The sequence below is a fragment of the Amblyomma americanum genome, chromosome 1, assembly GCF_052857255.1.
Source record: "Amblyomma americanum isolate KBUSLIRL-KWMA chromosome 1, ASM5285725v1, whole genome shotgun sequence".
Taxonomy (NCBI): Eukaryota; Metazoa; Arthropoda; class Arachnida; order Ixodida; family Ixodidae; genus Amblyomma; species Amblyomma americanum.
In genome coordinates, this window is record NC_135497.1 from 364,651,769 (window position 1) to 364,667,409 (window position 15,641).

Consider the following 15,641-nt stretch of genomic DNA (forward strand, 5'->3'; position numbering starts at 1 on the left):
CTCGCGGCTCGATAACGGTTGATTTTATTTTAAGTCAAGGAGGCTTCAGACAAAGACGGCAAAAACGGTGCGTGCGAGACTAAAAAAACTTCACTTCAAGCCATTAGTCTGGGCCACTAATAGCTTAGGAGTCAATAGGACGCGACAATTTTTTTCTAGCCTTCCGGAGGCGCGCTACTGTCTTTCAGTGATAGCTATCTCGCACGTTGGCTTTGCAATGCTCGACAGGGCATCCAGAGTGTAGCTTCAGCAATGTCCGCCGAATGCATCCGCAGGGCGTGTCTGGGACACTGCGCTCTGCGCGGCCACGCTGTGCACGCGGGCCACCTGCGTGTGCTTGGTGGGCCGGCAGCTGCCATCTGAGACCTGATCGGGTGAGTCCCGATGGCCAGCGTGCCAGGCGTCAAGCATTCGGCGAGGGGGCCATGGGGACCTCCTCGAAGGGCTGCGTATACCTCGATCTCGTCGACACACCTGGATAGCCAGCGGTGAGTCAGGGCTGCGGTGGCTTCCCGGCGAGACCTTTTGCCGGGTGCTCTATATGCTTCGGGGCGCTGTCACGACAACTTGCCAGCGCGCCTTGGGAACAGCTCGCCCAGGGGTTGGGGACTCAATGTGGCCACGCGATTGTCATTGTGCTTTTTCTTGATTATAAATACACGTGATAATATCATATAGCGCCTTCGTGACTATTCTTTAGTTCCGCTCTTTGAGCTATCTTGAGCACGCACTTCATGTGCTTACTGACTCAGCGCACTGTTCTTCCTTACGAGAATGAAGCTTTCCTGCCAAGTATTGTTTACAGATGAATGCGGGTGAAGAATGTAAGGGATGCATACTTTTCTCAGGGAATGCCTCTATATTAACGGAAATCAGCTCATATGAGCCGCACATTTTGAAGACTGTGCAGCCCCGCTGCATCAATGCAGCCAGAAGTTGTGTTAGGCATGCGGTACTATGTTCATTGAGGAAATGCATTTATGTCCAAAACATCCTAGCAATTAATCAGCAGTCGGGTTATGGGCCCTGTGCCACGCATGGACAGTGGCAAAGTTTTGTGTCTTCCGTCAATTTGGTGGTCGTCGTCTACAATAGACGCAGGCAAGCAAATTCGAGGCTAGGTGTCAGCGATCGAACGGAAATGTAAAAAGGCTGAGATGAGACATCGTATATAACTGCGCGTTCGGTGTACACAAATGCCACCTTAAGCAGCGCGTGCATGGTTGCTACGCTCGCTCTTGTGGCGCCATCGCTTTTACATCTTAGAGGAGCCATGCAGTGTTTGGTCATCCCTTCAACTAGAAAACTCTAAACCATCTTTCGGCTTTTCTAGCTACATAATAAATATCATAATATATAACAAATAAATAAAGTTTTACGTACTTTAAAATTCAGCGCAGCCATTGACAAAAAAATATTGTGGTGTTAGCGTTACCAACTGTCACTACGGAAATTGTAGGTTTCTTTTGATTTGTTACAGAGATAACTCCATTATGGTGCGGCCACTTTACCTACCCCTTTCATCGTCTAAGAAATAATGGGCATATATTTTTGCAGATAGCGCACACGGAAAAAATTGGAAAGCCAAACCGACCCAGCCGCTAATTCCGGACCTGTTCGAGAAGGCCAAGGAGAGCAACTCCTTGAAGGTACCGTTTTGCAATCCTCAACAGAAGGAATTCGAGAAATGTCTCGTGGACATCGTTTCTGTCGGCAGCATGCCGTTCCGTATTGTTAAGAGGGCAGGTTTTATGAACCTTTTGAGAACCCACATGCCGCATCTCAACCTAGTGTCTCGTCGGACACTGTCACGCAGGTAACCCATCTTCCGTAACCAACGACTGTCCCCTGAAAGCTGCCTTTGTCTTGTTAGAGTGGCTTTTTACGTTTAGACCACAGTAAGATTTCGTGCTGTGCAGTTTGGTGCGCGCGAATGGCGCCATCTAGTTAACAGTGGTAGCGAAAGGCGGATGCAGCCAACGCAGCTCTCTGCTTCAGTTTGCAGTGAGCGAGGCGAGCGGTAAAGTGTTTCGTCCGAAGGCGAAAACAAACTTAGCTGCTTTTGGGTGCTCGTCCTACTGCTGTGTTTACTAATGTCACAACAGCTATAAAAATGCAGCAGTCAAGATACCGAGTATATTTTAACGCTTTCCTTTCAGATCGTGCATGTTTGCTCACGCGCTGTGGGTCCACTGGAAATGAGTTCATTGTGGAACTAAATTCATGAGTGCGAACTGGGATGGGGTTTATACTGACCGGGGTGATTTGAACGTGCCACCACTGGTAGGAGTCGGGACTTGCTTTATGTCTCTATGTAGAGGGAAGGAATGCGCTATGTGGGTCACAGGCGGTTTCCTACGGTGAGGTTCTAAGGGCTAGCATGTGAAGTTTCAGACTTCGTTTGTTATGCTCATCTGTAGTTGAGCGCGTCAATTTTGTTTCTAGTTTTTTTAGTACGTGTGTGTATGCTGTGGGTGCGACTTCGTACTTCTTAGAGTGCTTATGTTGTTTTTGTTATTGTTTCAGCCGAGTTTTGTGTATGTATTTGAATTATTTTATAGACTACAGTGGTTTAAAATTTTTGTGTATTTATTTGTTGCATTCCCGAGATCTAAAATCCTGTTCTGGATGAACTAAAAAAATAGAGAGCGGTTCAAATTTCCGCATATATATTTCTTGGAGATGCAGATGGCTGGTCACTGGCGAAAGTCAAACTACGCCTCCCTTGTTCACTATGAAGCAATCGGCGCACGGATCCTTTCTTTTGTAGCATCCAGTAGCGTTTTTAATAATTTAGCATAGATAAGATGTAGAGTTTCGTCGTTCCTGTTTAATGTGTTGGATTGACTGAGATTGACTGCGCCGAATGCTCATCAATATATATCGGTGAAACAAAGGACTTCAGGAGACGCCTGAGAGAGCACCAGAACGACGTCCGAAACCAGAATGCAGCATCTAACGCCATCGCAGAGCATGTGCAAGAATCCGGCCACGAGATTAACTGGGATCAAGTGAAGATATTGACAACAGAAAAGAATACATCATCACGGCAGAATCTTGAGTCCCCTATCATACAGACATCGTCTAACACATTAAACAGGAAAGACGGAACTCTACATCGTATCTATGCTAAATGATTAAAAACGCTACAGGGTGCTACAAAAGAACGGATCTGTGCGCCGATTGCTTCATTGTGAACAAGGAAGCCGTAGTGCTCCCGAAAAGTCTTTTCGTCTTTTGACTTTGGCCAGTGACCAGCAATCTGCAGCATCATGATTCCTGACCAGACGGTATGCCGTCAAACCCTCGACTACATATTTCTTGGATTTCACAACATCGCTAAACCCCTAATTAACGCAGTTAAACTTGAATATAGTGGGGTTTGTCATCCCAATGCAACTCAAACTATAAGAAGTGGCTTAGTGCAAGCTTCCAGATAATTTCGATCACGTGGGGTTCTTTAGCGTGCGCTGACATCGCACAGTACGCGGCCCTCTAGCATTTCGCCTCCATCGAAATGCGACCGCCGCAACCGGGATCGAACCCGAGTTATTTGGGTCAGCAGCTGAACACCATCACCACTGAGCCACCGCGGCGGCCTTTCTAGTGTTAAGTATTGACCTAAAGAAAGAAGGACCGAAATAATTCATTTAATTGGTGCCTTCAAGAATTTCCTGAAATAAAAGTCATCTAACTTTAGAAGATACTCACCAAGATACTCATCGTGTTTTGTATGCTTAGAGCTACGCATCTCTCAGGGGAATACACAAAGTAAAGCATTGTCAATCCTGCAGGATGTAGAGCAGTATCATCTGATATGTGTAGTAAGTTTGCGTTTTTCGCAATTCTAACCTACAATTCACATAGTGGATATCAGTGATGTAACATATCAGTTGACATAAGCTACATAGCCGATTTTATTATCTGGGTTAATCAGACACTCGTTTCTCAAACTGCAAAGGCACATAATTAATCTCAATTAGTTGAACTACGCTGCCGGATTTTGCAGTGCCATCGGGACTGCAACTCAATCATGGTTGCTCGGAATGAGTTATCAGCCCAACCTTAAAGCAATTGCAACGAAATGTAGCAGCGGTGGCGCCGAGGCCTTCAATGCGTTGAAATCTGCAGAGAATTAAGCAGGCGTTGACTCAGAATTGCACCGTGGTCGGTGCGGCCGGGCTGACGCGAACGCACCGGGCATGGAGGAAGGCACAGGGCCGCCACTGCCATAATGGAGGTGGGGGCACTCTCCCTCTAGACCGGCCATGAAGGAGCGTGCGGTTAAAGCGGCTAGTGCCACGAGGTGGCGCTAGCGATGTGGTCGCTGATGGCGCCACCCTACCAGAGCCCGAACCCCTGTAGCGCTAAACGAGAGAAATTCACGAATCAAAATGTGTTAGGTGAAGAGGCAGCAAAATAAACAACACAGTGTCCTGTATGCTTCATGTCTGTGAGCCATTCCCATTCATCCCTATCAATCGCTCTTTGTGACATCTAGTAGGAGAATAGCAATTGTCGGGCTGTGCTTATTTTTAAGTTCATAAGAGATACTGTTTGCTGCCGTCTAAACGAAGTCCAAAATGCATATGACTAGGTGCACGTTCAACATATTTTCAGTATCAAGTTCTCGAAGTCACGTCCAGTTGTCTTCCGCTGTGCTCGTGTGATTGGCGTGCAGGGTGCGCTCACCCCTGAGGCCATCACCGGACACGACACTCAACGTTTTTGCTGTCACGCTCCTGCATCAACAGATGTTTCTCATCTGAAGAGAGCGCAGCGGAGAAGTATGACAATAGAGTCGTGATGATGAAATGCGCGCTAATTAAAAACATTTAATGACAAAAACTGCGTCTTTTTTGTCAGTGCTCTTTAACCGCCCTATGATTTCTGCCTGTTTATTATTTGAATGGCTCACCGAAGTGTGAGAGAAAATTTCTGTAATGTGTACCGCCGCGGTGGCTCACTGGTTATGGCGCTCGGCTGCTGACTCGAGAGACGCGGGTTCCATCCCCGCCACGGCCGTCGAATCTCGATGGCGTCGAAACTCTTGATGCTGTTGTACTGTGCGATGTCAGTCCACGTTAAAGAATTTCAGGTAATCGAAATTTTCGGGGCGCCCTTTCCTACGGCGCGCCTGATAGCCTGAGTAGCTTTGAAACGTTAAACCGCAATAAACCAACAAACCAATTCTTTCATGCAAGAGAAATCAGTGGCTGTGGCCCTCGTGTGATAGAAAAATTGATAGCATATATAATACCTCATATGCAGCCGGTGAATTGCAGCTGTTATGAGTGGATAGAATTTGCGTAAGGGTTGAAACAGAATTACTGTCGACGAAAAGAGGCGATACCACTTGAGAGAGGGCGTCTGGCTTGCACCATCTCATTTATATAGCCTTAGTAGCTTTAGGAAATTAAACTCTCATAAACCACAAACCAATCATATATATATATATATATATATATATATATATATATATATATATATATATATATATATATATATATATATATATATATATATATATATATATATATATATATATATGATTGGTTTGTGGTTTATGAGAGTTTATTATACATATATATATATATATATATATATATATATATATATATATATATATATATATATATATATATATATATATATATATATATAGATTGGTTTGTGGTTTATGAGAGTTTAATGTCCTAAAGCTACTAAGGCTATATAAATGAGATGGTGCAAGCCAGACGCCCTCTCTCAAGTGGTATCGCCTCTTTTCGTCGACAGTAATTCTGTTTCAACCCTTACACAAATTCTATCCACTCATAACAGCTGCAATTCACCGGCTGCATATGAGGTATTATATATACTATCAATTTTTCTATCACACGACACCCACAGCCACTGATTTCTCCTGCATGAAAGAATTGGTTTGTTGGTTTATATATATATATATATATATTAAGAAAGCTAACAGAAAGCTAACAGTTTTTATATATATATATATATATATATATATATATATATATATATATATATATATATATATATATATATATATATATATATATATATATATATATATATATATATATATTAAGAAAGCTAACAGTCACCGAAATCAAGGTGCATAGGGGAATGTTTTTAATTTTTTTTTAATTTGTAGTGCCAATCAATTGGTTTAAAGAAAATTACTTATAAAGCAGCAGAAAAAACAACCATGCCGCCGGTTGGATCCGAACCCACGACCTCCGAATATCGCGTCCGGTGCTCTTACCAACTGAGCTACGGCGACGGCTGTCCAATCTGCTGCTTTCGTGGGTTTTTATGTTTTGCGTGTAAGCGAACCTTGAGAGTGTTCAACAGCGCCACCCTGGTCCATAGCGGTGGACGTAGCACGTCCTGTAATACCGCAAGTGTGACGTAGAACGTCATTTAACGGCGAGGGCGGAAACTGTACGAGAGCCTGCTTATGCCGCCTACGGCATCAAGACTGCCAGAACCAAGACCCCCCTTAAGCTATTAGCAGACAAGGCAAATGAAGTGAGGGGCTCGTTTGACAAACATATTTAGGAAGCCAACAGTCACCGAAATCAAGGTGCATAGGGGATGTTTCTTTTTTTTAATATCTAGTGCCAATCAATCAGTTTTTTTAAGGAACTTATAATCCCACCTTCGGCATCGTTGTTTTTTCTGCTGCTTTATAAGTAATTTTCTTTAAAAAATAACTTATTGATTGGCACTAGATATTAAAAAAAAAGCATTCCCCTATCCACCTTGATTTCGGTCACTGTTGGCTTCCTAAATATGTTTGTCAAACAAGCCCCTCACATCATCTGCCTTGTCTGTATATATATATATATATATATATATATATATATATATATATATATATATATATATATATATATATATATATATATATATATATATTAAGGAAGCCAACAGTCACCGAAACCAAGGTGCATAGGGGAATGTTTCTATTTTTTAATATCTAGTGCCAATCAATTAGTTTTAAAGTAAATTACGTATCAAGCAGCAGAAAAAACAACCATGCCGCCGGTGGGATCCGAACCCGCGACCTCCGAATATCGCGTCTGGTGCTCTTACCAACTGCGCTACGGCGACGGCTGTCCAATTTGCTGCTTTCGTGGGTATTTATGTTTTCCGTGTAAGCGAACCTTGACAGTGTTCACCAGCGCCTGGTGAAAACTGTTGGCAGTGTTCACCAGCGCCTGGTGAACACTCAATCATTACTGCTCCTTAATTTCTTCATCATTTGGTGATATAATGTCGTGTGTCCTCAGCAGTAGCCCAAGGTGATTAGGAAAAAAGAAATAGTGCCTTTTTCCTAATATTGTCACTGATCTTATTGCGTTAATTGGTCAGATCATCATGACACTCATGTATGTCTTTACTTTCGGCATGCAGTGAGAAAAGTGAGAAGAAATTGAAGACTAACGGAACAAACCAAGAAAAGGTCGGCGATGTTATGGCTGACAGCACCGCTAATGTTATTCAGACTTTTAAGGTGCCCATTCCCCACGACGTAACACCGGAGCTGAAAGGTGTTTTCCAGATATCCGGAGCTTTGTACTAAGGGGAAGACAGAGGAGGTTCGAGCGACGAAAGCGAAACGGAGTTCGATGTTGGCTTCAGCGTCCGCTTGAAATGGGAGTGTCTGTCCTGTTGTGCGCATACACTTCCGTTTGCGGTGAATACAGCATTACATTTTGACAGGGATGCCTTGCAGGGTGTGACGGAAATCGCGACTGTGGTCAGAGTATTCAGACGCTCGGTCTGTTGCACAGCCGAACTAAATAAAAAATGCAAAAAGACGTCGTGATGCGATGTGCGACGCGTGCAATACGTTGGTTCACGCAGCTGAGCGTCTGTCAGAGGCAAGGTGCAGGCAGCATTTTCAGACTGACCAGCATTGCAATATTGCTGCATGGGTGTCCCCTTATTGCAACTTTTGTTTTTCGATCAAGCCTGGAGTCTTCGCTGCACTTGTAGAGAGGCTGCAGCAGAGAAATGAGGCGACAAACAAGAAAGTATTTGTAAGCCCTCAGCTTACCGAAAGGAGCCTTAAGTTCCTTGTAAACATCCTCAAGCCAGTGGATGAAGCTGCTGACACTCTTCAAGGGAACGCCGTGACATCAGCCCTTGTCCTGCTGGCCATCGTAACGAACGACTGCTATACGGTTTCAATTTTTCTTTATATATATATATTTATATATATATATATTTGTCACGAGGTGGTGACGGGAACTCCGCCGGGGTCACGTAGCACCGACTGGGGTCCGGTCTTGAGGAAGGCACAGAGCAGCTCGTAAGGGAATACTTTAATAGGCTGGCTTACGCCCACTAAGAACAGCTCTGAAAACTCAGCGGCGGCGATAGCAGCGAACGTGCTCGGCGGTCGTCGACTAACAGAATGCCCGCCGCTCTTAGCCGTGCTCGATTTTAAAGGTGGCAAGGAAAGTTCCAGAACATAGTAGGCACACTTGCGCGAGGCTAGGAAAAATCGAGATAACTCTGGTCGCGTCTCGCGTCCCAGAAAATTGATAATGCGGCGTGCCTGCCGCGATAAGAAGATCCCCCAAGCGAAGCAGCGCCGGGGGGTGACTGAGCCAAAAGTTCGCCCCGCGAGCGAGAGCAGCAGGTTCCAGACAAAAAGCAAGCTTCGCGGCATTACTCCCCCCTTAAAGAAGCATCGACCCGATGCTTTAAAACAGGGATAACGGACATAAAGGTACAGAGCATACAAAATAAATACTCATGATGTAAGCACAAAGAGTCATTAGCGCGAATAGTAAGGCTTCAGACGGGCGACGTGGACAACTTCTGAGCGTGTGCGGCGTCTCTGGGATGCTGTAACTCCGTCTTGGACGAGTTCATAGTCCAGATTACCCAGTCTGCGAAGAATCTTGTACGGGCCGAAATAGCGCCGCAGAAGTTTTTCACTCAGTCCGCGGCGGCGAATCGGCGTCCAAACCCAAACTCTATCGCCTGGCTTGTATTGCACTGCGCGTCTTCGAAGATTGTAGCGTCGGGCGTCGGTGCGCTGCTGGTCTTGTATTCTCTCACGGGCAAGTCGTCGAGCTTGTTCTGCGCGCTGCAGGTAGGCGGCGACGTCGAGGTTACTTTCGTCGGTAACGTCGGGCAGCATGGCGTCGAGTGTGGTCGTGGCCTCCCTCCCGTGGACGAGACTAAATGGTGTCATTTGGGTGGTCTCTTGCACAGCGGTGTTGTAGGCGAACACCACATAGGGAAGAATGACGTCCCATGTCTTGTGTTCTGCGTCTACGTACATTGAAAGCATATCGGCGATGGTCTTGTTGAGGCGTTCTGTAAGCCCGTTTGTCTGCGGATGGTACGCAGTTGTTCTCCGGTGACTTGTATGGCTGTGCTGCAGAATGGCCTGGGTTAGCTCCGCCGTGAACGCTGTCCCCCTGTCTGTTATCAGTATTTCGGGGGCGCCGTGTCGTAAAAGAATGGATTCGACGAAGAATTTGGCGACTTCTGCTGCTGTGCCGTTCGGGAGGGCCTTTGCTTCGGCGTACCTGGTGAGATAATCGGTCGCCACAATAATCCACTTGTTGCCCGTCGTTGATGTTGGGAAAGGGCCAAGTAGGTCCATACCGACCTCCTGGAAAGGTCTTGATGGCGGTCGAATCGGCTGCAGGAACCCTGCTGGTCTTTTCGGTGGCGTTTTCCGGCGTTGGCATTCACGACAACTCTTAACGTAGTGCGCGACGTCGGAGGATAGACGAGGCCAGTAATATCTCTCTTGGATTCGGCGGAGGGTGCGAGTAAACCCTAGGTGGCCAGCCATTGGTTCGTCATGCGAAGCCTGCAGAATTTCCTCCCGAAGGCTCTTCGGGACGACGAGAAGGTAGGCGGCCTTGTTCGGTGAGAAATTCTTCTTCACGACGATTCCCTGTTGCAGACAGTAGGACGATAGTCCACGCCTGAAGAGGGCAGGAGGTGAAGGAGACTTCCCCTCAAGATACTCGTACAGGCGCTGTAGGTCAGGATCAGATTGCTGCTGTCGTGCGAAGTCGCTGGAACTTAGCAGTCCAAGGAAAGCGTCGTCGTCATCGTCTTTTGGCGGCGTGTCGACAGGGGCTCGTGACAGGCAGTCAGCGTCGGAGTGCTTTCGCCCAGACTTGTAGACCACCGTGACGTCGAATTCTTGGAGGCGCAAGCTCCATCGAGCGAGACGGCCAGAGGGGTCCTTCAAGTTAGCCAGCCAGCACAATGCATGGTGGTCGCTCACAACCTTGAACGGGCGTCCATACAAGTAGGGACGGAACTTCGATGTAGCCCAGACGATCGCAAGGCACTCCTTTTCAGTGGTCGAATTGTTCGCTTCTGCTTTCGACAATGAACCACTTGCATATGCTATTACTTTTTCGACTCCTTCGTTTTTCTGGACGAGCACGGCGCCTAGACCAAAGCTGCTTGCGTCGGTATGGATTTCTGTCTCGGCGCTTTCGTCAAAGTGCCCTAGCACCGGTGGAGACTGCAGGAGACGCTGAAGTTCGTTGAAGGCTTCCGCTTGTGCCGAATTCCATGTGAATGGTACGTCTGCCTTGGAGAGCTTGGTCAGAGGTTCCGCGACGCGCGAAAAATTCCTCACAAAGCGTCTGTAATAAGCACACAATCCCAGAAATCTGCGGACCGCCTTCTTGTCATGAGGCTGCGGGAAATTGGCAATGGCGGCTGTCTTCTGTGGGTCGGGGCGCACGCCATCCTTGCTGATGATGTGGCCGAGAAACAATAGTTCGTGCTAGGCAAACCGGCACTTTTCAGGCTTCAGGGTAAGTCCGGATAACTTGATTGCGTCGAGTACTGCCTTCAGCCTCCGGAGGTGTTCCTCGAAGCTCGCTGCGAAGACTACAACGTCGTCTAGATAGACGAGACAGGTTTGCCATTTGAGGCCTGCCAACACTGTGTCCATTACCCTTTGGAATGTTGCGGGTGCGGAGCAAAGCCCAAATGGCATGACTTTGAACTCGTACAGTCCGTCCGGTGTGATGAAGGCAGTCTTTTCCCGGTCTCTTTCGTCGACTTCAATCTGCCAATATTCACTCTTGAGATCCATCGACGAGAAATACTTGGCGTGGCAGAGCCTGTCCAGAGTGTCGTCGATCCTCTGGAGGGGGTAGACGTCTTTTTTCGTAATCTTGTTCAGTCGCCGATAATCGACGCAGAATCGAAGAGCACCGTCTTTCTTTCTCACTAGAACGACCGGTGCCGCCCATGGGCTCTTCGAAGGTTGGATGACGTCGTCGCGAAGCATTTCCTCTACTTGGTCCCGGATGGCCTGTCGTTCTCGCGGCGACACACGGTAAGGTCTTTGGCGGAGAGGTCTGGTGTGTTCGTCGGGTATAATTCGATGTTTGGCTATCGTCGTTTGTCGCACCTTTGATGACGAGGCGAAACATTCGCTGTAACTTTGAAGAAGAAGGGCGATTTTCTCTTGTCGGTCCCGGGGTAATGCTGGGTTGATGGCGAACGTGGGAGCATGGTCTTGCTTTAGGCTGTCATTTGCAGGTTCGTCGGAGATGATGAAGGCGTCCAGTAAATCAGTTGCTTCGTCCAAGAACGCAATTGTAGTGCCTCTGTTGAGGTGTCGGTATTCTTCGCTGAAGTTCGTGACCAGTACTTCGGCTTTTCCAGGCCGCAAATGAGCGATGCCTCTTGCGACGCCAAGTCGTCTGTCTAAGAGCAACTGCGTGTTTCCTTCGATGATGCCTTCTGCGTCTTCGAAATTTCTTGCACAGACGGGGACGATGACGCTGGACCGGGGTGGGATGGGTAGTTCTTCATCGAGAACACTGAGGGCCTTTGACTGCTATGGGGTCGTTTTCGGAGGTAAAGCTTCGTCCGTCGAAAGTGTGATGGACTTGGACTTGAGGTCGATGACTGCGCGGTGCTGTGTCAAGAAGTCCATCCCCAGAATGACGTCACGGGAACATTTCTGAAGTACGACGAATACTGTCGGATATGTGTGTCCGTTGACAGTCAGTCTCGCAGTGCACCTTCCTGATGGCGTGATGAGGTGTCCGCCTGCTGTGCGTATCTGCGGGCCATCCCAAGTCGTCGTCACTTTCTTGATCCGGTCGGCGAAGGAACCACTCAGCACGGAATAGTCAGCTCCCGTGTCGATTAGAGCAGTAACGTTTCGGCCGTCGACAGACACCTCTAGATCGGAAGTCCTTGCTCTTGCGTTGCACGTAACTTTCGGCGTCGGGTCACGGCTTGGTCGGTGATTGCGACTGCGGCTGCAGGGGCTTGTCGATGTCGGTGGCCTGGGGGTCTCTAAGTTGCGTCGTGTCGTCGTCGGTGCGGCGTCGCCGTGAGTTCTCGTCGTTGGAGGGTCTTAGTTTTTTTGCCGGGAAGCAACCTCACCTCCTAAGGTAGCTGTTTTCAGTTTCCCCTACGGGGGCTGGGGGACCTTCCTCGCACAGCCGCTGCGTAGCTGTGGCAGGGCGACGTGAAGCGCGAGGCTCGCGGCGAGGGTGAGCGGGAAAATCGGCTCGACACGTATTCGTCGCGGCGCAGGTAGTCGTCGATTTCTTGTGGATGTTGGCCGAAGCGTGGTCGTGGTGCGTCAACGGCGAATCCGCGAAGACCGATGCGTCGGAACGGGCAGTGACGCAGGACGTGACCGGCTTCACCGCAGTGGAAGCACAGCGGACGGTTGTCACGGGTTCTCCAGGTGTCGCATTTCCTTGGGCCCGAACGTTGTTCGTAGGTCGGGTGGGCGGGGCCCGGAGGGCGGCGGTCCAGCACTGCTGGCTCACGTCGAATAGGGCTTGGGGTGGCACGTCGAGGCGCGGGCTTGCGTACTGCAGCGACGTAACTCATGGCTGGAGCTTGAGGTTCAGTCGTCGCAGAAGGGGAGCCAAGCGCATGCCGCACTTCTTCACGGACGACTTCCGTCAGGCTCGCTACTTGAGGTTGTGAAGATGATGGCAGCAGCCGGCGTAGTTCTTCGCGGGTGATTTCAGGGATGATCTCCCGCAAGTCGCTGGTTGTAGTCGTCGTGTCCGGAAAGCTGGAGCAGATCTGCGGTGGTCGGTTGTACTGCCTTGTGCGGGCGTCCAGGGTCTTCTCAATCGTTGACGCTTCTTCGGCGAATTCGGCGACAGTCTTGGGCGGATTTCGTACGAGGCCAGCGAAAAGAGACTCCTTTACGCCCCGCATTAGATATCCGGTTCTATTCTCCTCCGTCATATTCGGGTCAGCTCGGCGGAAAAGGCGCTGCATTTCTTCGACGTACATGCTGACAGTTTCATTTGGGTGCTGCATCCGTGAGTCCAGCAGCATCTACGCCTTTTCCTTCCGGAGAATGTTGGTAAACGCCTTCACGACTTCAGACTTGAATAATTTCCAGGTCTTCAAGGTAGTCTCGTGGTTTTCGTACCACGTTCTTGCAGGACCGTCAAGGGAAAAGAAAACATAGCGGAGCTTCATGTCATCTTCCAACCTGTTAAATGCAGCCACGCGCTCAAAGTTGTCTATCCAATCTTCCGGGTCGTCGCCAGGGTAGCCGGGGAAGGTCGGAGGCACCCGTGGCTGGTGGAGCATGACAGGGGTGGACGTCGCTGGCTCGGTCATGGTGGGCGCTGGAGCTTGTTGTCGTTGTCGAGTAGGATCCGGTAGTAATCCGTGCTGAGCTTGCAGGCCTTGAAGACGGCGGCTGTGTCGTACCTCGGGATCTTCTTGGCTCTCGTTCTCTACGGTGGATCTTCCAGGTTGGGTTGGGTGCATGTACCCCGCACCTCCACCAGATGTCACGAGGTGGTGACGGGAACTCCGCCGGGGTCACGTAGCACCGACTGGGGTCCGGTCTTGAGGAAGGCACAGAGCAGCTCGTAAGAGAATACATTAATAGGCTGGCTTACGCCCACTAAGAACAGCTCTGAAAACTCTGCGGCGGCGATAGCAGCGAACGTGCTCGGCGGTCGTCGACTAACAGAATGCCCGCCGCTCTTAGCCGTGCTCGATTTTAAAGGCGGCAAGGAAAGTTCCAGAACATAGTAGGCATACTTGCGCGAGGCTAGGAAAAATCGAGATAACTCTGGTCGCGTCTCGCGTCCCAGAAAATTGATAATGCGGCGTGCCTGCCGCGATAAGAAGATCCCCCAAGCGAAGCAGCGCCGGGGGGTTACTGAGCCAAATGTTCGCCCCGCGAGCGAGAGCAGCAGGTTCCAGACAAAAAGCAAGCTTCGCGAATATATAGCAATATATATATATATATATATATATATATATATATATATATATATATATATATATATATATATATATATATATATATATATATATATATATATATATACTTTTCCAGCATACAGAAACATCCAGGCAAATGAGGCATGGACCTTTATGAGCCTCATGACGCACGTGCTGCCACAGAATGAGGACAGATTTGCATCTGCCTTCATAGAGCCTGCCTATATCATGGCTTCGATTCTACACACGCACTGAAGCTGTACAATTCGGCTATAGGTCCTACGGGCCTGAAACTTTGCTCTAAGATGGTGGCTCGAAGGCTTGTCGCGGAGGAGATGCGCAAGACCGGGCAGTCCGTTACAGGTGATGAAGGTTGTTTAGGCAAGTTTTAACACTGTCGATTACTTCATTATATTTGCTTTTATCAAAATATGAGGCTCTAGGGAAGCCAAAAAACTCCCTGGCGACAGCTTATACCAATCTACTGGTTCATAAAAGCACGAAAATATTGCAGGACATGTTTCAACGGTCGTGGCAAACGTGTTGTTTTATTTATTTGTACTTCTGGGCTGAACTGTTATGCCGGAGTACTTTTATAAGTCCCTTCGTTCTTCTTTGGTACACGAATTATGCTTTCTTGCTTTCAGATGACGAAACAGCGCAGACCGATGGGAACCAGCCAAGTGAGAAGGCAGCTGGAGGCATCTTCAGTCTTTTGCAGGAAGTGGCGGACCTCAAACAGGAAAAAATCCCACATGCGAGCGCGAATCATATTTGTGTGATGAAATCTATGGTGATGACGACGGACTGATCAATTGGGGGCAAATTGCCTTCAGATTCCCGGCACTCAGCCAGGCCGTCGAAAAGATTCTTTCGATAGCAGCGTCATCTGTAGATGTGCAAAGAATATTCTCCACGGCTTGTGCTCTCCAAAGGGCGCCAGAAAATATGAAAATTGCCTGCATTGAGAACATTCGGTTATATAGGGATCAGAGAACCAGGGAATTGAAATAACTCAAACCTCACTGGTGGAAAAAAAAAGGCGGCTCACCGCAATGGCAAAGGCGCAAGGGACCAACTTGCCCGCTTTCAGATGAACTGTTCATGCTTGTTGATTGTGTGTTCTTTAGAGATTTCCCACCACCTCGCTCAAGTTATGAGTATGCGCTCTCTAATTCACTTCGTCTAAAGACGAAAACTGATTTACATATAATTAGGTGGAAACCGTACTGCTTCTGATTATCGTCAGCCCAGATGCGCCTCCAGATATGATGTTGCGTACGATGTCGCACAGATGACAGTTTCATGAGGAAGTGACCTTTAGTAGCATTATAATTGGCTTAGTTGGTTTTTATCATTACATGTGGGTCTTAGTATCGATAAATAACAGATAATGTTAA

General features: G+C 48.1%; 1 long non-coding RNA gene across 1 annotated transcript; it reads left to right on the forward strand.

The window, feature by feature from the left end:
- The first annotated feature begins 280 nt into the window (after nt 1–280).
- Nucleotides 281–15,222, forward strand: LOC144101012 (uncharacterized). The gene is made up of 3 exons (XR_013307912.1): nt 281–374; nt 1,558–1,649; nt 14,889–15,222. It is a non-coding gene; the product is annotated as an uncharacterized LOC144101012 (long non-coding RNA).
- The last annotated feature ends 419 nt before the right edge of the window (nt 15,223–15,641 follow it).